This window comes from Gobio gobio (genome assembly GCF_949357685.1).
Source record: "Gobio gobio genome assembly, chromosome: 12".
NCBI lineage: Eukaryota > Metazoa > Chordata > Actinopteri > Cypriniformes > Gobionidae > Gobio > Gobio gobio.
Window position 1 is genome coordinate 26,372,739 of NC_137105.1, and position 22,084 is coordinate 26,394,822.

The following is a 22,084-nucleotide window of genomic DNA, read 5'->3' on the forward strand; positions in this document are numbered from 1 at the left end:
TTTCTGCTATGTCGAATTTTGTCCAAAACCTACTTTTGCGAACTAGTCCCTGGTTTTTCGCCCGATCGGAACCGAACCAGTCTAGGACAATTCTCTGGACTCTCTCGATCAATAATTATCAAAAAAAAGTTGAACTTTGGAATTTGGGTGGCTGTAACAGGGTCATTTAGAAAAGGGGCGTGGCAAAATACACTAAAAAGCCTATACATCCCAAATGAAAACTCAGAACTTCACCAAAATTGATGAGCATATGTGTCAGAACATGGTGAGGAAGCATGCAGAGTTTCATGGAGATCGGACCATAGGTGGCGCTATAACTGGCAAAAAGCCTTCATTCTTATTAGGGGTTCAAGCATGAAATGCTGAAACCCTATTGTAATTGTAAGGATTCGTAAAACGCATCGTGCAGGCCAAACCGTAAGGCCTAGAGACATGAAACCTGGCCAGATGGTAGGCCTCAGTTTGGGGACAACCTATCAGAGTATGACCCCGAATGGCCCATAGGTGGCGCTACAGCAACCAAAAGTTCAAAATTGCTCATAACTCTTAGACCGATTGTCCCAGGACCAGGATCCCAGGACCCTTCAGGCGCCAATTTCGAGTAAATTGCATTTTTTTGAAAAACCTATTTTTGCAAACTTCTCCTAGGTTTTTGGCTTGATTGGAACCAAACCACTGCAAGACTATTCTCTGGAGTCTGACAATCAATAATCACCCAAAAAATTCAAAATTTAAATTAACGGTCGATAAGGGGAACCAAAATCTTTGATGGCACCAGGGCCATTTTTACTAAAATGGTTATAAATTGTGAACGGAAAGAGATTTTTTTGCTAAACTTGGCATACATCTTCGTGAGCTCAATCTGAGATCACTTGAAAAAAATCGCAACGATTGGCCACTAGGTGGCACTATAAAACGGTTATAACTTGTGAACGGAAAGAGATATTTTTGCAAAACTTGGGACACATGTTCATGAGCTCATTCTGAGGTCACGTGAAAAAAAATCATGACAATTGGCCACTTGTTGGCGCTATAAAATGGTTATAACTTGTGAACGGAAAGAGATATTTTCGCTAAACTTGGGACACATGTTCATAAACTCAATCTGAATTGACATGAAAAAAATCGTGACAATTGGCAACTTGGTGGCACTATAACAGTGGAAAAAATCATGAAAATAGCTATAAGCGCACCCAACCGTTAGTCTACTGAAAATTGGCATGCAGTGTCTTTGTCCAGGGTGCCATGATAGTCTATGAGAACATTGGTGTATCTAAAAAAAAACCAGTATACGTCATTGGCACAATGCCTTGAAGGAGCCTGAGAAGTTTCAAGCCCGTGTTATTTTCACAGGAGTGACCTCCTAAGAATCTTTGCCGAGTTCAACAATACCAAACATGCCAGGTTTCGCCTTATGGTTTTAAGTGTCATTTAGAGCTTTAAAAAATTGTGGTTATCTTCAAAGCCGTTAGTCTGATCGAGACAACAACAAAAAAACAAAGGAAATTTGAAAACATAGGTAAATAGCTAAACAATATTGCCAAAATGTTAAAATTATGATAGGAACTGACAAAAAAATTAATTAAATCCAATCAATTTCACCCATGGATCATTTTGATGCTCTCACATGTTTGAAACGAACAATGATGGATTGTGATGAAATTTGTTTTGAATTGGGACTGGCGAATCCCCGTCCATACTGTCAATGACCGTTTTCGCAAAGACCCGCCCACTTTAGTTACTGTTGCTATGTCTGACAAGCGCACCAAGTCTCACACCACACCAAGTTCTCACGCAGTGAAAAATACATTGCGGATCAGAGAAAAGACTGCGTGCTGACAGACAAGTACTTTTGATATGAAACAAAGTCTCACCTTTCAAATGTAGTCATTTTTTAGAGACATTTAAACAATAAATACCATTTTGTGACTCTTTAATGTGTCTGATAGATCACTGTAGACTCGAGGCTCAGTTAAAGCTGCTTGTGAACCGATCATCTCTTCCTTCTAGTTAATCTATATAATTAAAATAAACATGAATGAACATAAAAGGAATGTTGTTTTAGTGCTAAGACGTCAGTACACTTTGTTTTTCAAATTTAAATCCTCCTATGTTAATCTACTAACTCTCCTGACTGCTTTGTTGGACAAAATGGCAGATTATGATTAGTCAGATCACCTGTCAATCAAACTCCCTGCGAAGGGTCAATTGAGAATGCCCGTGCGCACAATCCTGATCTAATCGACAACTTTGCAGTTGCACATAGTAAAGCCCGGAAAATCCCGATATAATTTAAGAGAGCATGTTTTTCATGTATTTGGACCTAGGCCTAACAATGTGTTATGGTGCGCTGTCACCAGTGGGTTTTTTTGTTGTTGTTTTTTGGTGAGCGTAGGCTCCTCCTGATTTTGTTAGTCATCTCATCTCTTATATGCTGTGTATGATCATATCCTGTCCTATTCATGGTAGACTACTCACGGACATTGCGTCATCAAGGGGCCCGCCTTGATAATCCTACTTAAGGGCCCGGTGTTGGCTCGTTATGCCACTGAATATAATTGTCTAAACTCCTAATCAAAATTACATATTTACAACAAATTTGACACATATATATGGGCACACTTTGAGTACTACTAATAAAAGTGGTGGAGATCAGGCAAGACTATAAGAAGACTCAGGCAAAACGTTCTATAACTGTAAAAACGCTTTAAAACCATATTTTTCCTATGGTAAACTGCCTGTATAGGCTGTAAATTGACTTTTTCATCTATTACGGCAGTTGTTAAATGCTTGCTAAATAAAACTTAATGTCTTTTGATGCTTGTGTGCTTCAAGGCCTTAAAGGCCTTAACTGCTTGAACCCCGATAAATGCTGCTTGCAGCTTTAATTAGGGGTTCAAGCATGAAATGCTGAAACCCTATTGTAATTGTAAGGATTCGTAAAACGCATCGTGCAGGCCAAACCGTAAGGCCTAGAGACATGAAACCTGGCCAGATGGTAGGCCTCAGTTTGGGGACAACCTATCAGAGTATGACCCCGAATGGCCCATAGGTGGCGCTACAGCAACCAAAAGTTCAAAATTGCTCATAACTCTTAGACTGTTTGTCCCAGGATCAAGTGTCTTATGTCGTTGGAATCCTTGGCTCAAGGCAGACAAAATGGCTATCTCCGATTTGGATGTAGGCAGGGAAAATTTTCTGCTATGTCGAATTTTGTCCAAAACCTACTTTTGCGAACTAGTCCCTGGTTTTTCGCCCGATCGGAACCGAACCAGTCTAGGACAATTCTCTGGACTCTCTCGATCAATAATTATCAAAAAAAAGTTGAACTTTGGAATTTGGCTGGTTGTAACAGGGTCATTTAGAAAATGGGCGTGGCAAAATACACTAAAAAGCCTCTACATCCCAAATGAAAACTCAGAACTTCACCAAAATTGATGAGCATATGTGTCAGAACATGGTGAGGAAGCATGCAGAGTTTCATGGAGATCGGACCATAGGTGGCGCTATAACTGGCAAAAAGCCTTCATTCTTATTAGGGGTTCAAGCATGAAATGCTGAAACCCTATTGTAATTGTAAGGATTCGTAAAACGCATCGTGCAGGCCAAACCGTAAGGCCTAGAGACATGAAACCTGGCCAGATGGTAGGCCTCAGTTTGGGGACAACCTATCAGAGTATGACCCCGAATGGCCCATAGGTGGCGCTACAGCAACCAAAAGTTCAAAATTGCTCATAACTCTTAGACTGTTTGTCCCAGGATCAAGTGGCTTATGTCGTTGGAATCCTTGGCTCAAGGCAGACAAAATGGCTATCTCCGATTTGGATGTAGGCAGGGAAAATTTTCTGCTATGTCGAATTTTGTCCAAAACCTACTTTTGCGAACTAGTCCCTGGTTTTTCGCCCGATCGGAACCGAACCAGTCTAGGACAATTCTCTGGACTCTCTCGATCAATAATTATCAAAAAAAAGTTGAACTTTGGAATTTGGGTGGCTGTAACAGGGTCATTTAGAAAAGGGGCGTGGCAAAATACACTAAAAAGCCTATACATCCCAAATGAAAACTCAGAACTTCACCAAAATTGATGAGCATATGTGTCAGAACATGGTGAGGAAGCATGCAGAGTTTCATGGAGATCGGACCATAGGTGGCGCTATAACTGGCAAAAAGCCTTCATTCTTATTAGGGGTTCAAGCATGAAATGCTGAAACCCTATTGTAATTGTAAGGATTCGTAAAACGCATCGTGCAGGCCAAACCGTAAGGCCTAGAGACATGAAACCTGGCCAGATGGTAGGCCTCAGTTTGGGGACAACCTATCAGAGTATGACCCCGAATGGCCCATAGGTGGCGCTACAGCAACCAAAAGTTCAAAATTGCTCATAACTCTTAGACCGATTGTCCCAGGACCAGGATCCCAGGACCCTTCAGGCGCCAATTTCGAGTAAATTGCATTTTTTTGAAAAACCTATTTTTGCAAACTTCTCCTAGGTTTTTGGCTTGATTGGAACCAAACCACTGCAAGACTATTCTCTGGAGTCTGACAATCAATAATCACCCAAAAAATTCAAAATTTAAATTAACGGTCGATAAGGGGAACCAAAATCTTTGATGGCACCAGGGCCATTTTTACTAAAATGGTTATAAATTGTGAACGGAAAGAGATTTTTTTGCTAAACTTGGCATACATCTTCGTGAGCTCAATCTGAGATCACTTGAAAAAAATCGCAACGATTGGCCACTAGGTGGCACTATAAAACGGTTATAACTTGTGAACGGAAAGAGATATTTTTGCAAAACTTGGGACACATGTTCATGAGCTCATTCTGAGGTCACGTGAAAAAAAATCATGACAATTGGCCACTTGTTGGCGCTATAAAATGGTTATAACTTGTGAACGGAAAGAGATATTTTCGCTAAACTTGGGACACATGTTCATAAACTCAATCTGAATTGACATGAAAAAAATCGTGACAATTGGCAACTTGGTGGCACTATAACAGTGGAAAAAATCATGAAAATAGCTATAAGCGCACCCAACCGTTAGTCTACTGAAAATTGGCATGCAGTGTCTTTGTCCAGGGTGCCATGATAGTCTATGAGAACATTGGTGTATCTAAAAAAAAACCAGTATACGTCATTGGCACAATGCCTTGAAGGAGCCTGAGAAGTTTCAAGCCCGTGTTATTTTCACAGGAGTGACCTCCTAAGAATCTTTGCCGAGTTCAACAATACCAAACATGCCAGGTTTCGCCTTATGGTTTTAAGTGTCATTTAGAGCTTTAAAAAATTGTGGTTATCTTCAAAGCCGTTAGTCTGATCGAGACAACAACAAAAAAACAAAGGAAATTTGAAAACATAGGTAAATAGCTAAACAATATTGCCAAAATGTTAAAATTATGATAGGAACTGACAAAAAAATTAATTAAATCCAATCAATTTCACCCATGGATCATTTTGATGCTCTCACATGTTTGAAACGAACAATGATGGATTGTGATGAAATTTGTTTTGAATTGGGACTGGCGAATCCCCGTCCATACTGTCAATGACCGTTTTCGCAAAGACCCGCCCACTTTAGTTACTGTTGCTATGTCTGACAAGCGACGCCACTCTCACACCACACCAAGTTCTCACGCAGTGAAAAATACATTGCGGATCAGAGAAAAGACTGCGTGCTGACAGACAAGTACTTTTGATATGAAACAAAGTCTCACCTTTCAAATGTAGTCATTTTTTAGAGACATTTAAACAATAAATACCATTTTGTGACTCTTTAATGTGTCTGATAGATCACTGTAGACTCGAGGCTCAGTTAAAGCTGCTTGTGAACCGATCATCTCTTCCTTCTAGTTAATCTATATAATTAAAATAAACATGAATGAACATAAAAGGAATGTTGTTTTAGTGCTAAGACGTCAGTACACTTTGTTTTTCAAATTTAAATCCTCCTATGTTAATCTACTAACTCTCCTGACTGCTTTGTTGGACAAAATGGCAGATTATGATTAGTCAGATCACCTGTCAATCAAACTCCCTGCGAAGGGTCAATTGAGAATGCCCGTGCGCACAATCCTGATCTAATCGACAACTTTGCAGTTGCACATAGTAAAGCCCGGAAAATCCCGATATAATTTAAGAGAGCATGTTTTTCATGTATTTGGACCTAGGCCTAACAATGTGTTATGGTGCGCTGTCACCAGTGGGTTTTTTTGTTGTTGTTTTTTGGTGAGCGTAGGCTCCTCCTGATTTTGTTAGTCATCTCATCTCTTATATGCTGTGTATGATCATATCCTGTCCTATTCATGGTAGACTACTCACGGACATTGCGTCATCAAGGGGCCCGCCTTGATAATCCTACTTAAGGGCCCGGTGTTGGCTCGTTATGCCACTGAATATAATTGTCTAAACTCCTAATCAAAATTACATATTTACAACAAATTTGACACATATATATGGGCACACTTTGAGTACTACTAATAAAAGTGGTGGAGATCAGGCAAGACTATAAGAAGACTCAGGCAAAACGTTCTATAACTGTAAAAACGCTTTAAAACCATATTTTTCCTATGGTAAACTGCCTGTATAGGCTGTAAATTGACTTTTTCATCTATTACGGCAGTTGTTAAATGCTTGCTAAATAAAACTTAATGTCTTTTGATGCTTGTGTGCTTCAAGGCCTTAAAGGCCTTAACTGCTTGAACCCCGATAAATGCTGCTTGCAGCTTTAATTAGGGGTTCAAGCATGAAATGCTGAAACCCTATTGTAATTGTAAGGATTCGTAAAACGCATCGTGCAGGCCAAACCGTAAGGCCTAGAGACATGAAACCTGGCCAGATGGTAGGCCTCAGTTTGGGGACAACCTATCAGAGTATGACCCCGAATGGCCCATAGGTGGCGCTACAGCAACCAAAAGTTCAAAATTGCTCATAACTCTTAGACTGTTTGTCCCAGGATCAAGTGTCTTATGTCGTTGGAATCCTTGGCTCAAGGCAGACAAAATGGCTATCTCCGATTTGGATGTAGGCAGGGAAAATTTTCTGCTATGTCGAATTTTGTCCAAAACCTACTTTTGCGAACTAGTCCCTGGTTTTTCGCCCGATCGGAACCGAACCAGTCTAGGACAATTCTCTGGACTCTCTCGATCAATAATTATCAAAAAAAAGTTGAACTTTGGAATTTGGCTGGTTGTAACAGGGTCATTTAGAAAATGGGCGTGGCAAAATACACTAAAAAGCCTCTACATCCCAAATGAAAACTCAGAACTTCACCAAAATTGATGAGCATATGTGTCAGAACATGGTGAGGAAGCATGCAGAGTTTCATGGAGATCGGACCATAGGTGGCGCTATAACTGGCAAAAAGCCTTCATTCTTATTAGGGGTTCAAGCATGAAATGCTGAAACCCTATTGTAATTGTAAGGATTCGTAAAACGCATCGTGCAGGCCAAACCGTAAGGCCTAGAGACATGAAACCTGGCCAGATGGTAGGCCTCAGTTTGGGGACAACCTATCAGAGTATGACCCCGAATGGCCCATAGGTGGCGCTACAGCAACCAAAAGTTCAAAATTGCTCATAACTCTTAGACTGTTTGTCCCAGGATCAAGTGGCTTATGTCGTTGGAATCCTTGGCTCAAGGCAGACAAAATGGCTATCTCCGATTTGGATGTAGGCAGGGAAAATTTTCTGCTATGTCGAATTTTGTCCAAAACCTACTTTTGCGAACTAGTCCCTGGTTTTTCGCCCGATCGGAACCGAACCAGTCTAGGACAATTCTCTGGACTCTCTCGATCAATAATTATCAAAAAAAAGTTGAACTTTGGAATTTGGGTGGCTGTAACAGGGTCATTTAGAAAAGGGGCGTGGCAAAATACACTAAAAAGCCTATACATCCCAAATGAAAACTCAGAACTTCACCAAAATTGATGAGCATATGTGTCAGAACATGGTGAGGAAGCATGCAGAGTTTCATGGAGATCGGACCATAGGTGGCGCTATAACTGGCAAAAAGCCTTCATTCTTATTAGGGGTTCAAGCATGAAATGCTGAAACCCTATTGTAATTGTAAGGATTCGTAAAACGCATCGTGCAGGCCAAACCGTAAGGCCTAGAGACATGAAACCTGGCCAGATGGTAGGCCTCAGTTTGGGGACAACCTATCAGAGTATGACCCCGAATGGCCCATAGGTGGCGCTACAGCAACCAAAAGTTCAAAATTGCTCATAACTCTTAGACCGATTGTCCCAGGACCAGGATCCCAGGACCCTTCAGGCGCCAATTTCGAGTAAATTGCATTTTTTTGAAAAACCTATTTTTGCAAACTTCTCCTAGGTTTTTGGCTTGATTGGAACCAAACCACTGCAAGACTATTCTCTGGAGTCTGACAATCAATAATCACCCAAAAAATTCAAAATTTAAATTAACGGTCGATAAGGGGAACCAAAATCTTTGATGGCACCAGGGCCATTTTTACTAAAATGGTTATAAATTGTGAACGGAAAGAGATTTTTTTGCTAAACTTGGCATACATCTTCGTGAGCTCAATCTGAGATCACTTGAAAAAAATCGCAACGATTGGCCACTAGGTGGCACTATAAAACGGTTATAACTTGTGAACGGAAAGAGATATTTTTGCAAAACTTGGGACACATGTTCATGAGCTCATTCTGAGGTCACGTGAAAAAAAATCATGACAATTGGCCACTTGTTGGCGCTATAAAATGGTTATAACTTGTGAACGGAAAGAGATATTTTCGCTAAACTTGGGACACATGTTCATAAACTCAATCTGAATTGACATGAAAAAAATCGTGACAATTGGCAACTTGGTGGCACTATAACAGTGGAAAAAATCATGAAAATAGCTATAAGCGCACCCAACCGTTAGTCTACTGAAAATTGGCATGCAGTGTCTTTGTCCAGGGTGCCATGATAGTCTATGAGAACATTGGTGTATCTAAAAAAAAACCAGTATACGTCATTGGCACAATGCCTTGAAGGAGCCTGAGAAGTTTCAAGCCCGTGTTATTTTCACAGGAGTGACCTCCTAAGAATCTTTGCCGAGTTCAACAATACCAAACATGCCAGGTTTCGCCTTATGGTTTTAAGTGTCATTTAGAGCTTTAAAAAATTGTGGTTATCTTCAAAGCCGTTAGTCTGATCGAGACAACAACAAAAAAACAAAGGAAATTTGAAAACATAGGTAAATAGCTAAACAATATTGCCAAAATGTTAAAATTATGATAGGAACTGACAAAAAAATTAATTAAATCCAATCAATTTCACCCATGGATCATTTTGATGCTCTCACATGTTTGAAACGAACAATGATGGATTGTGATGAAATTTGTTTTGAATTGGGACTGGCGAATCCCCGTCCATACTGTCAATGACCGTTTTCGCAAAGACCCGCCCACTTTAGTTACTGTTGCTATGTCTGACAAGCGACGCCACTCTCACACCACACCAAGTTCTCACGCAGTGAAAAATACATTGCGGATCAGAGAAAAGACTGCGTGCTGACAGACAAGTACTTTTGATATGAAACAAAGTCTCACCTTTCAAATGTAGTCATTTTTTAGAGACATTTAAACAATAAATACCATTTTGTGACTCTTTAATGTGTCTGATAGATCACTGTAGACTCGAGGCTCAGTTAAAGCTGCTTGTGAACCGATCATCTCTTCCTTCTAGTTAATCTATATAATTAAAATAAACATGAATGAACATAAAAGGAATGTTGTTTTAGTGCTAAGACGTCAGTACACTTTGTTTTTCAAATTTAAATCCTCCTATGTTAATCTACTAACTCTCCTGACTGCTTTGTTGGACAAAATGGCAGATTATGATTAGTCAGATCACCTGTCAATCAAACTCCCTGCGAAGGGTCAATTGAGAATGCCCGTGCGCACAATCCTGATCTAATCGACAACTTTGCAGTTGCACATAGTAAAGCCCGGAAAATCCCGATATAATTTAAGAGAGCATGTTTTTCATGTATTTGGACCTAGGCCTAACAATGTGTTATGGTGCGCTGTCACCAGTGGGTTTTTTTGTTGTTGTTTTTTGGTGAGCGTAGGCTCCTCCTGATTTTGTTAGTCATCTCATCTCTTATATGCTGTGTATGATCATATCCTGTCCTATTCATGGTAGACTACTCACGGACATTGCGTCATCAAGGGGCCCGCCTTGATAATCCTACTTAAGGGCCCGGTGTTGGCTCGTTATGCCACTGAATATAATTGTCTAAACTCCTAATCAAAATTACATATTTACAACAAATTTGACACATATATATGGGCACACTTTGAGTACTACTAATAAAAGTGGTGGAGATCAGGCAAGACTATAAGAAGACTCAGGCAAAACGTTCTATAACTGTAAAAACGCTTTAAAACCATATTTTTCCTATGGTAAACTGCCTGTATAGGCTGTAAATTGACTTTTTCATCTATTACGGCAGTTGTTAAATGCTTGCTAAATAAAACTTAATGTCTTTTGATGCTTGTGTGCTTCAAGGCCTTAAAGGCCTTAACTGCTTGAACCCCGATAAATGCTGCTTGCAGCTTTAATTAGGGGTTCAAGCATGAAATGCTGAAACCCTATTGTAATTGTAAGGATTCGTAAAACGCATCGTGCAGGCCAAACCGTAAGGCCTAGAGACATGAAACCTGGCCAGATGGTAGGCCTCAGTTTGGGGACAACCTATCAGAGTATGACCCCGAATGGCCCATAGGTGGCGCTACAGCAACCAAAAGTTCAAAATTGCTCATAACTCTTAGACTGTTTGTCCCAGGATCAAGTGTCTTATGTCGTTGGAATCCTTGGCTCAAGGCAGACAAAATGGCTATCTCCGATTTGGATGTAGGCAGGGAAAATTTTCTGCTATGTCGAATTTTGTCCAAAACCTACTTTTGCGAACTAGTCCCTGGTTTTTCGCCCGATCGGAACCGAACCAGTCTAGGACAATTCTCTGGACTCTCTCGATCAATAATTATCAAAAAAAAGTTGAACTTTGGAATTTGGCTGGTTGTAACAGGGTCATTTAGAAAATGGGCGTGGCAAAATACACTAAAAAGCCTATACATCCCAAATGAAAACTCAGAACTTCACCAAAATTGATGAGCATATGTGTCAGAACATGGTGAGGAAGCATGCAGAGTTTCATGGAGATCGGACCATAGGTGGCGCTATAACTGGCAAAAAGCCTTCATTCTTATTAGGGGTTCAAGCATGAAATGCTGAAACCCTATTGTAATTGTAAGGATTCGTAAAACGCATCGTGCAGGCCAAACCGTAAGGCCTAGAGACATGAAACCTGGCCAGATGGTAGGCCTCAGTTTGGGGACAACCTATCAGAGTATGACCCCGAATGGCCCATAGGTGGCGCTACAGCAACCAAAAGTTCAAAATTGCTCATAACTCTTAGACTGTTTGTCCCAGGATCAAGTGTCTTATGTCGTTGGAATCCTTGGCTCAAGGCAGACAAAATGGCTATCTCCGATTTGGATGTAGGCAGGGAAAATTTTCTGCTATGTCGAATTTTGTCCAAAACCTACTTTTGCGAACTAGTCCCTGGTTTTTCGCCCGATCGGAACCGAACCAGTCTAGGACAATTCTCTGGACTCTCTCGATCAATAATTATCAAAAAAAAGTTGAACTTTGGAATTTGGGTGGCTGTAACAGGGTCATTTAGAAAAGGGGCGTGGCAAAATACACTAAAAAGCCTATACATCCCAAATGAAAACTCAGAACTTCACCAAAATTGATGAGCATATGTGTCAGAACATGGTGAGGAAGCATGCAGAGTTTCATGGAGATCGGACCATAGGTGGCGCTATAACTGGCAAAAAGCCTTCATTCTTATTAGGGGTTCAAGCATGAAATGCTGAAACCCTATTGTAATTGTAAGGATTCGTAAAACGCATCGTGCAGGCCAAACCGTAAGGCCTAGAGACATGAAACCTGGCCAGATGGTAGGCCTCAGTTTGGGGACAACCTATCAGAGTATGACCCCGAATGGCCCATAGGTGGCGCTACAGCAACCAAAAGTTCAAAATTGCTCATAACTCTTAGACCGATTGTCCCAGGACCAGGATCCCAGGACCCTTCAGGCGCCAATTTCGAGTAAATTGCATTTTTTTGAAAAACCTATTTTTGCAAACTTCTCCTAGGTTTTTGGCTTGATTGGAACCAAACCACTGCAAGACTATTCTCTGGAGTCTGACAATCAATAATCACCCAAAAAATTCAAAATTTAAATTAACGGTCGATAAGGGGAACCAAAATCTTTGATGGCACCAGGGCCATTTTTACTAAAATGGTTATAAATTGTGAACGGAAAGAGATTTTTTTGCTAAACTTGGCATACATCTTCGTGAGCTCAATCTGAGATCACTTGAAAAAAATCGCAACGATTGGCCACTAGGTGGCACTATAAAACGGTTATAACTTGTGAACGGAAAGAGATATTTTTGCAAAACTTGGGACACATGTTCATGAGCTCATTCTGAGGTCACGTGAAAAAAAATCATGACAATTGGCCACTTGTTGGCGCTATAAAATGGTTATAACTTGTGAACGGAAAGAGATATTTTCGCTAAACTTGGGACACATGTTCATAAACTCAATCTGAATTGACATGAAAAAAATCGTGACAATTGGCAACTTGGTGGCACTATAACAGTGGAAAAAATCATGAAAATAGCTATAAGCGCACCCAACCGTTAGTCTACTGAAAATTGGCATGCAGTGTCTTTGTCCAGGGTGCCATGATAGTCTATGAGAACATTGGTGTATCTAAAAAAAAACCAGTATACGTCATTGGCACAATGCCTTGAAGGAGCCTGAGAAGTTTCAAGCCCGTGTTATTTTCACAGGAGTGACCTCCTAAGAATCTTTGCCGAGTTCAACAATACCAAACATGCCAGGTTTCGCCTTATGGTTTTAAGTGTCATTTAGAGCTTTAAAAAATTGTGGTTATCTTCAAAGCCGTTAGTCTGATCGAGACAACAACAAAAAAACAAAGGAAATTTGAAAACATAGGTAAATAGCTAAACAATATTGCCAAAATGTTAAAATTATGATAGGAACTGACAAAAAAATTAATTAAATCCAATCAATTTCACCCATGGATCATTTTGATGCTCTCACATGTTTGAAACGAACAATGATGGATTGTGATGAAATTTGTTTTGAATTGGGACTGGCGAATCCCCGTCCATACTGTCAATGACCGTTTTCGCAAAGACCCGCCCACTTTAGTTACTGTTGCTATGTCTGACAAGCGACGCCACTCTCACACCACACCAAGTTCTCACGCAGTGAAAAATACATTGCGGATCAGAGAAAAGACTGCGTGCTGACAGACAAGTACTTTTGATATGAAACAAAGTCTCACCTTTCAAATGTAGTCATTTTTTAGAGACATTTAAACAATAAATACCATTTTGTGACTCTTTAATGTGTCTGATAGATCACTGTAGACTCGAGGCTCAGTTAAAGCTGCTTGTGAACCGATCATCTCTTCCTTCTAGTTAATCTATATAATTAAAATAAACATGAATGAACATAAAAGGAATGTTGTTTTAGTGCTAAGACGTCAGTACACTTTGTTTTTCAAATTTAAATCCTCCTATGTTAATCTACTAACTCTCCTGACTGCTTTGTTGGACAAAATGGCAGATTATGATTAGTCAGATCACCTGTCAATCAAACTCCCTGCGAAGGGTCAATTGAGAATGCCCGTGCGCACAATCCTGATCTAATCGACAACTTTGCAGTTGCACATAGTAAAGCCCGGAAAATCCCGATATAATTTAAGAGAGCATGTTTTTCATGTATTTGGACCTAGGCCTAACAATGTGTTATGGTGCGCTGTCACCAGTGGGTTTTTTTGTTGTTGTTTTTTGGTGAGCGTAGGCTCCTCCTGATTTTGTTAGTCATCTCATCTCTTATATGCTGTGTATGATCATATCCTGTCCTATTCATGGTAGACTACTCACGGACATTGCGTCATCAAGGGGCCCGCCTTGATAATCCTACTTAAGGGCCCGGTGTTGGCTCGTTATGCCACTGAATATAATTGTCTAAACTCCTAATCAAAATTACATATTTACAACAAATTTGACACATATATATGGGCACACTTTGAGTACTACTAATAAAAGTGGTGGAGATCAGGCAAGACTATAAGAAGACTCAGGCAAAACGTTCTATAACTGTAAAAACGCTTTAAAACCATATTTTTCCTATGGTAAACTGCCTGTATAGGCTGTAAATTGACTTTTTCATCTATTACGGCAGTTGTTAAATGCTTGCTAAATAAAACTTAATGTCTTTTGATGCTTGTGTGCTTCAAGGCCTTAAAGGCCTTAACTGCTTGAACCCCGATAAATGCTGCTTGCAGCTTTAATTAGGGGTTCAAGCATGAAATGCTGAAACCCTATTGTAATTGTAAGGATTCGTAAAACGCATCGTGCAGGCCAAACCGTAAGGCCTAGAGACATGAAACCTGGCCAGATGGTAGGCCTCAGTTTGGGGACAACCTATCAGAGTATGACCCCGAATGGCCCATAGGTGGCGCTACAGCAACCAAAAGTTCAAAATTGCTCATAACTCTTAGACTGTTTGTCCCAGGATCAAGTGTCTTATGTCGTTGGAATCCTTGGCTCAAGGCAGACAAAATGGCTATCTCCGATTTGGATGTAGGCAGGGAAAATTTTCTGCTATGTCGAATTTTGTCCAAAACCTACTTTTGCGAACTAGTCCCTGGTTTTTCGCCCGATCGGAACCGAACCAGTCTAGGACAATTCTCTGGACTCTCTCGATCAATAATTATCAAAAAAAAGTTGAACTTTGGAATTTGGCTGGTTGTAACAGGGTCATTTAGAAAAGGGGCGTGGCAAAATACACTAAAAAGCCTATACATCCCAAATGAAAACTCAGAACTTCACCAAAATTGATGAGCATATGTGTCAGAACATGGCGAGAAAGCATGCAGAGTTTCATGGAGATCGGACCATAGGTGGCGCTATAACTGGCAAAAAGCCTTCATTCTTATTAGGGGTTCAAGCATGAAATGCTGAAACCCTATTGTAATTGTAAGGATTCGTAAAACGCATCGTGCAGGCCAAACCGTAAGGCCTAGAGACATGAAACCTGGCCAGATGGTAGGCCTCAGTTTGGGGACAACCTATCAGAGTATGACCCCGAATGGCCCATAGGTGGCGCTACAGCAACCAAAAGTTCAAAATTGCTCATAACTCTTAGACTGTTTGTCCCAGGATCAAGTGGCTTATGTCGTTGGAATCCTTGGCTCAAGGCAGACAAAATGGCTATCTCCGATTTGGATGTAGGCAGGGAAAATTTTCTGCTATGTCGAATTTTGTCCAAAACCTACTTTTGCGAACTAGTCCCTGGTTTTTCGCCCGATCGGAACCGAACCAGTCTAGGACAATTCTCTGGACTCTCTCGATCAATAATTATCAAAAAAAAGTTGAACTTTGGAATTTGGGTGGCTGTAACAGGGTCATTTAGAAAAGGGGCGTGGCAAAATACACTAAAAAGCCTATACATCCCAAATGAAAACTCAGAACTTCACCAAAATTGATGAGCATATGTGTCAGAACATGGTGAGGAAGCATGCAGAGTTTCATGGAGATCGGACCATAGGTGGCGCTATAACTGGCAAAAAGCCTTCATTCTTATTAGGGGTTCAAGCATGAAATGCTGAAACCCTATTGTAATTGTAAGGATTCGTAAAACGCATCGTGCAGGCCAAACCGTAAGGCCTAGAGACATGAAACCTGGCCAGATGGTAGGCCTCAGTTTGGGGACAACCTATCAGAGTATGACCCCGAATGGCCCATAGGTGGCGCTACAGCAACCAAAAGTTCAAAATTGCTCATAACTCTTAGACTGTTTGTCCCAGGATCAAGTGTCTTATATCGTTGGAATCCTTGGCTCAAGGCATACAAAATGGCTATCTCCAATTTGGATGTAGGCAGGGAAAATTTTCTGCTATGTCGAATTTTGTCCAAAACCTACTTTTGCAAACTAGTCCCTGGTTTTTCGCCCGATCGGAACCGAACCAGTCTAGGACAATTCTCTGGACTCTCTCGATCAATAATTATCAAAAGAAAGTTGAACTTTGGCATTTGGCTGGCTGTAACAGGGTCATTTAGAAAAGGTGCGTGGCAAAATACACTAAAAAGCCTATACATCCCAAATGAAAACTCAGAACTTCACCAAAATTGATGAGCATATGTGTCAGACCATGGCGAGGAAGCATGCAGAGTTTTATGGAGATCGGACCATAGGTGGCGCTATAACTGGCAAAAAGCCTTCATTCTTATTAGGGGTTCAAGCATGAAATGCTGAAACCCTATTGTAATTGTAAGGATTCGTAAAACGCATCGTGCAGGCCAAACCGTAAGGCCTAGAGACATGAAACCTGGCCAGATGGTAGGCCTCAGTTTGGGGACAACCTATCAGAGTATGACCCCGAATGGCCCATAGGTGGCGCTACAGCAACCAAAAGTTCAAAATTGCTCATAACTCTTAGACTGTTTGTCACAGGATCAAGTGTCTTATATCGTTGGAATCCTTGGCTCAAGGCAGACAAAATGGCTATCTCCGATTTGGATGTAGGCAGGAAAAATTTTCTGCTATGTCGAATTTTGTCCAAAACCTACTTTTGCAAACTAGTCCCTGGTTTTTCGCCCGATCGGAACCGAACCAGTCTAGGACAATTCTCTGGACTCTCTCGATCAATAATTATCAAAAAAAAGTTGAACTTTGGCATTTGGCTGGCTGTAACAGGGTCATTTAGAAAAGGTGCGTGGCAAAATACACTAAAAAGCCTATACATCCCAAATGAAAACTCAGAACTTCACCAAAATTGATGAGCATATGTGTCAGAACATGGCGAGGAAGCATGCAGAGTTTCATGGAGATCGGACCATAGGTGGCGCTATAACTGGCAAAAAGCCTTCATTCTTATTAGGGGTTCAAGCATGAAATGCTGAAACCCTATTGTAATTGTAAGGATTCGTAAAACGCATCGTGCAGGCCAAACCGTAAGGCCTAGAGACATGAAACCTGGCCAGATGGTAGGCCTCAGTTTGGGGACAACCTATCAGAGTATGACCCCGAATGGCCCATAGGTGGCGCTACAGCAACCAAAAGTTCAAAATTGCTCATAACTCTTAGACTGTTTGTCACAGGATCAAGTGTCTTATATCGTTGGAATCCTTGGCTCAAGGCAGACAAAATGGCTATCTCCGATTTGGATGTAGGCAGGAAAAATTTTCTGCTATGTCGAATTTTGTCCAAAACCTACTTTTGCAAACTAGTCCCTGGTTTTTCGCCCGATCGGAACCGAACCAGTCTAGGACAATTCTCTGGACTCTCTCGATCAATAATTATCAAAAAAAAGTTGAACTTTGGCATTTGGCTGGCTGTAACAGGGTCATTTAGAAAAGGGGCGTGGCAAAATACACTAAAAAGCCTATACATCCCAAATGAAAACTCAGAACTTCACCAAAATTGATGAGCATATGTGTCAGAACATGGCGAGGAAGCATGCAGAGTTTCATGGAGATCGGACCATAGGTGGCGCTATAACTGGCAAAAAGCCTTCATTCTTATTAGGGGTTCAAGCATGAAATGCTGAAACCCTATTGTAATTGTAAGGATTCGTAAAACGCATCGTGCAGGCCAAACCGTAAGGCCTAGAGACATGAAACCTGGCCAGATGGTAGGCCTCAGTTTGGGGACAACCTATCAGAGTATGACCCCGAATGGCCCATAGGTGGCGCTACAGCAACCAAAAGTTCAAAATTGCTCATAACTCTTAGACTGTTTGTCCCAGGATCAAGTGTCTTATATCGTTGGAATCCTTGGCTCAAGGCATAAAAAATGGCTATCTCCGATTTGGATGTAGGCAGGGAAAATTTTCTGCTATGTCGAATTTTGTCCAAAACCTACTTTTGCAAACTAGTCCCTGGTTTTTCGCCCGATCGGAACCGAACCAGTCTAGGACAATTCTCTGGACTCTCTCAATCAATAGTGATCAAAAAAAAGTTGAACTTTGGCATTTGGCTGGCTGTAACAGGGTCATTTAGAAAAGGGGCGTGGCAAAATACACTAAAAAGCCTATACATCCCAAATGAAAACTCAGAACTTCACCAAAATTGATGAGCATATGTGTCAGAACATGGCGAGGAAGCATGCAGAGTTTCATGGAGATCGGACCATAGGTGGCGCTATAACTGGCAAAAAGCCTTCATTCTTATTAGGGGTTCAAGCATGAAATGCTGAAACCCTATTGTAATTGTAAGGATTCGTAAAACGCATCGTGCAGGCCAAACCGTAAGGCCTAGAGACATGAAACCTGGCCAGATGGTAGGCCTCAGTTTGGGGACAACCTATCAGAGTATGACCCCGAATGGCCCATAGGTGGCGCTACAGCAACCAAAAGTTCAAAATTGCTCATAACTCTTAGACTGTTTGTCCCAGGATCAAGTGTCTTATGTCGTTGGAATCCTTGGCTCAAGGCAGACAAAATGGCTATCTCCGATTTGGATGTAGGCAGGGAAAATTTTCTGCTATGTCGAATTTTGTCCAAAACCTACTTTTGCGAACTAGTCCCTGGTTTTTCGCCCGATCGGAACCGAACCAGTCTAGGACAATTCTCTGGACTCTCTCGATCAATAGTGATCAAAAAAAAGTTGAACTTTGGCATTTGGCTGACTGTAACAGGGTCATTTAGAAAAGGGGCGTGGCAAAATACACTAAAAAGCCTATACATCCCAAATAAAAACTCAGAACTTCACCAAAATTGATGAGCATATGTGTCAGAACATGGTGAGGAAGCATGCAGAGTTTCATGGAGATCGGACCATAGGTGGCGCTATAACTGGCAAAAAGCCTTCATTCTTATTAGGGGTTCAAGCATGAAATGCTGAAACCCTATTGTAATTGTAAGGATTCGTAAAACGCATCGTGCAGGCCAAACCGTAAGGCCTAGAGACATGAAACCTGGCCAGATGGCAGGCCTCAGTTTGGGGACAACCTATCAGAGTATGACCCCGAATGGCCCATAGGTGGCGCTACAGCAACCAAAAGTTCAAAATTGCTCATAACTCTTAGACCGTTTGTCCCAGGATCAAGTGTCTTATATCGTTGGAATCCTTGGCTCAAGGCAGACAAAATGGCTATATCCCATTTGGATGTAGGCAGGGAAAATTTTCTGCTATGTTGAATTTTGTCCAAAACCTACTTTTGCGAACTAGTCCCTGGTTTTTCGCCCGATCGGAACCGAACCAGTCTAGGATAATTATCTGGACTCTCTCGATCAATAATTATCAAAAAAAAGTTGAACTTTGGCATTTGGGTGGCTGTAACAGGGTCATTTAGAAAAGGGGCGTGGCAAAATACACTAAAAAGCCTATACATCCCAAATGAAAACTCAGAACTTCACCAAAATTGATGAGCATATGTGTCAGAACATGGTGAGGAAGCATGCAGAGTTTCATGGAGATCAGACCATAGGTGGCGCTATAACTGGCAAAAAGCCTTCATTCTTATTAGGGGTTCAAGCATGAAATGCTGAAACCCTATTGTAATTGTAAGGATTCGTAAAACGCATCGTGCAGGCCAAACCGTAAGGCCTAGAGACATGAAACCTGGCCAGATGGCAGGCCTCAGTTTGGGGACAACCTATCAGAGTATGACCCCGAATGGCCCATAGGTGGCGCTACAGCAACCAAAAGTTCAACATTGCTCATAACTCTTAGACCGTTTGTCCCAGGATCAAGTGTCTTATATCGTTGGAATCCTTGGCTCAAGGCAGACAAAATGGCTATATCCCATTTGGATGTAGGCAGGGAAAATTTTCTGCTATGTCGAATTTTGTCCAAAACCTACTTTTGCAAACTAGTCCCTGGTTTTTCGCCCGATCGGAACCGAACCAGTCTAGGATAATTATCTGGACTCTCTCGATCAATAATTATCAAAAAAAAGTTGAACTTTGGCATTTGGGTGGCTGTAACAGGGTCATTTAGAAAAGGGGCGTGGCAAAATACACTAAAAAGCCTATACATCCCAAATGAAAACTCAGAACTTCACCAAAATTGATGAGCATATGTGTCAGAACATGGTGAGGAAGCATGCAGAGTTTCATGGAGATCGGACCATAGGTGGCGCTATAACTGGCAAAAAGCCTTCATTCTTATTAGGGGTTCAAGCATGAAATGCTGAAACCCTATTGTAATTGTAAGGATTCGTAAAACGCATCGTGCAGGCCAAACCGTAAGGCCTAGAGACATGAAACCTGGCCAGATGGTAGGCCTCAGTTTGGGGACAACCTATCAGAGTATGACCCCGAATGGCCCATAGGTGGCGCTACAGCAACCAAAAGTTCAAAATTGCTCATAACTCTTAGACTGTTTGTCACAGGATCAAGTGTCTTATATCGTTGGAATCCTTGGCTCAAGGCAGACAAAATGGCTATCTCCGATTTGGATGTAGGCAGGAAAAATTTTCTGCTATGTCGAATTTTGTCCAAAACCTACTTTTGCAAACTAGTCCCTGGTTTTTCGCCCGATCGGAACCGAACCAGTCTAGGACAATTCTCTGGACTCTCTCGATCAATAATTATCAAAGAAAAGTTGAACTTTGGCATTTGGCTGGCTGTAACAGGGTCATTTAGAAAAGGGGCGTGGCAAAATACACTAAAAAGCCTATACATCCCAAATGAAAACTCAGAACTTCACCAAAATTGATGAGCATATGTGTCAGAACATGGCGAGGAAGCATGCAGAGTTTCATGGAGATCGGACCATAGGTGGCGCTATAACTGGCAAAAAGCCTTCATTCTTATTAGGGGTTCAAGCATGAAATGCTGAAACCCTATTGTAATTGTAAGGATTCGTAAAACGCATCGTGCAGGCCAAACCGTAAGGCCTAGAGACATGAAACCTGGCCAGATGGTAGGCCTCAGTTTGGGGACAACCTATCAGAGTATGACCCCGAATGGCCCATAGGTGGCGCTACAGCAACCAAAAGTTCAAAATTGCTCATAACTCTTAGACTGTTTGTCCCAGGATCAAGTGTCTTATATCGTTGGAATCCTTGGCTCAAGGCAGACAAAATGGCTATCTCCGATTTGGATGGAGGCAGGGAAAATTTTCTGCTATGTCGAATTTTGTCCAAAACCTACTTTTGCAAACTAGTCCCTGGTTTTTCGCCCGATCGGAACCGAACAAGTCTAGGACAATTCTCTGGACTCTCTCGATCAATAATTATCAAAAGAAATTAGAATTTTGGCATTTGGCTGGCTGTAACAGGGTCATTTAGAAAAGGTGCGTGGCAAAATACACCAAAAAGCCTATACATCCCAAATGAAAACTCAGAACTTCACCAAAATTGATGAGCATATGTGTCAGAACATGGCGAGGAAGCATGCAGAGTTTCATGGAGATCGGACCATAGGTGGTGCTATAACTGGCAAAAAGCCTTCATTCTTATTAGGGGTTCAAGCATGAAATGCTGAAACCCTATTGTAATTGTAAGGATTCGTAAAACGCATCGTGCAGGCCAAACCGTAAGGCCTAGAGACATGAAACCTGGCCAGATGGTAGGCCTCAGTTTGGGGACAACCTATCAGAGTATGACCCCGAATGGCCCATAGGTGGCGCTACAGCAACCAAAAGTTCAAAATTGCTCATAACTCTTAGACTGTTTGTCCCAGGATCAAGTGTCTTATATCGTTGGAATCCTTGGCTCAAGGCAGACAAAATGGCTATCTCCGATTTGGATGTAGGCAGGGAAAATTTTCTGCTATGTCGAATTTTGTCCAAAACCTACTTTTGCAAACTAGTCCCTGGTTTTTCGCCCGATCGGAACCGAACCAGTCTAGGACAATTCTCTGGACTCTCTCGATCAATAATTATCAAAAAAAAGTTGAACTTTGGCATTTGGCTGGCTGTAACAGGGTCATTTAGAAAATGGGTGTGGCAAAATACACTAAAAAGCCTATACATCCCAAATGAAAACTCAGAACTTCACCAAAATTGATGA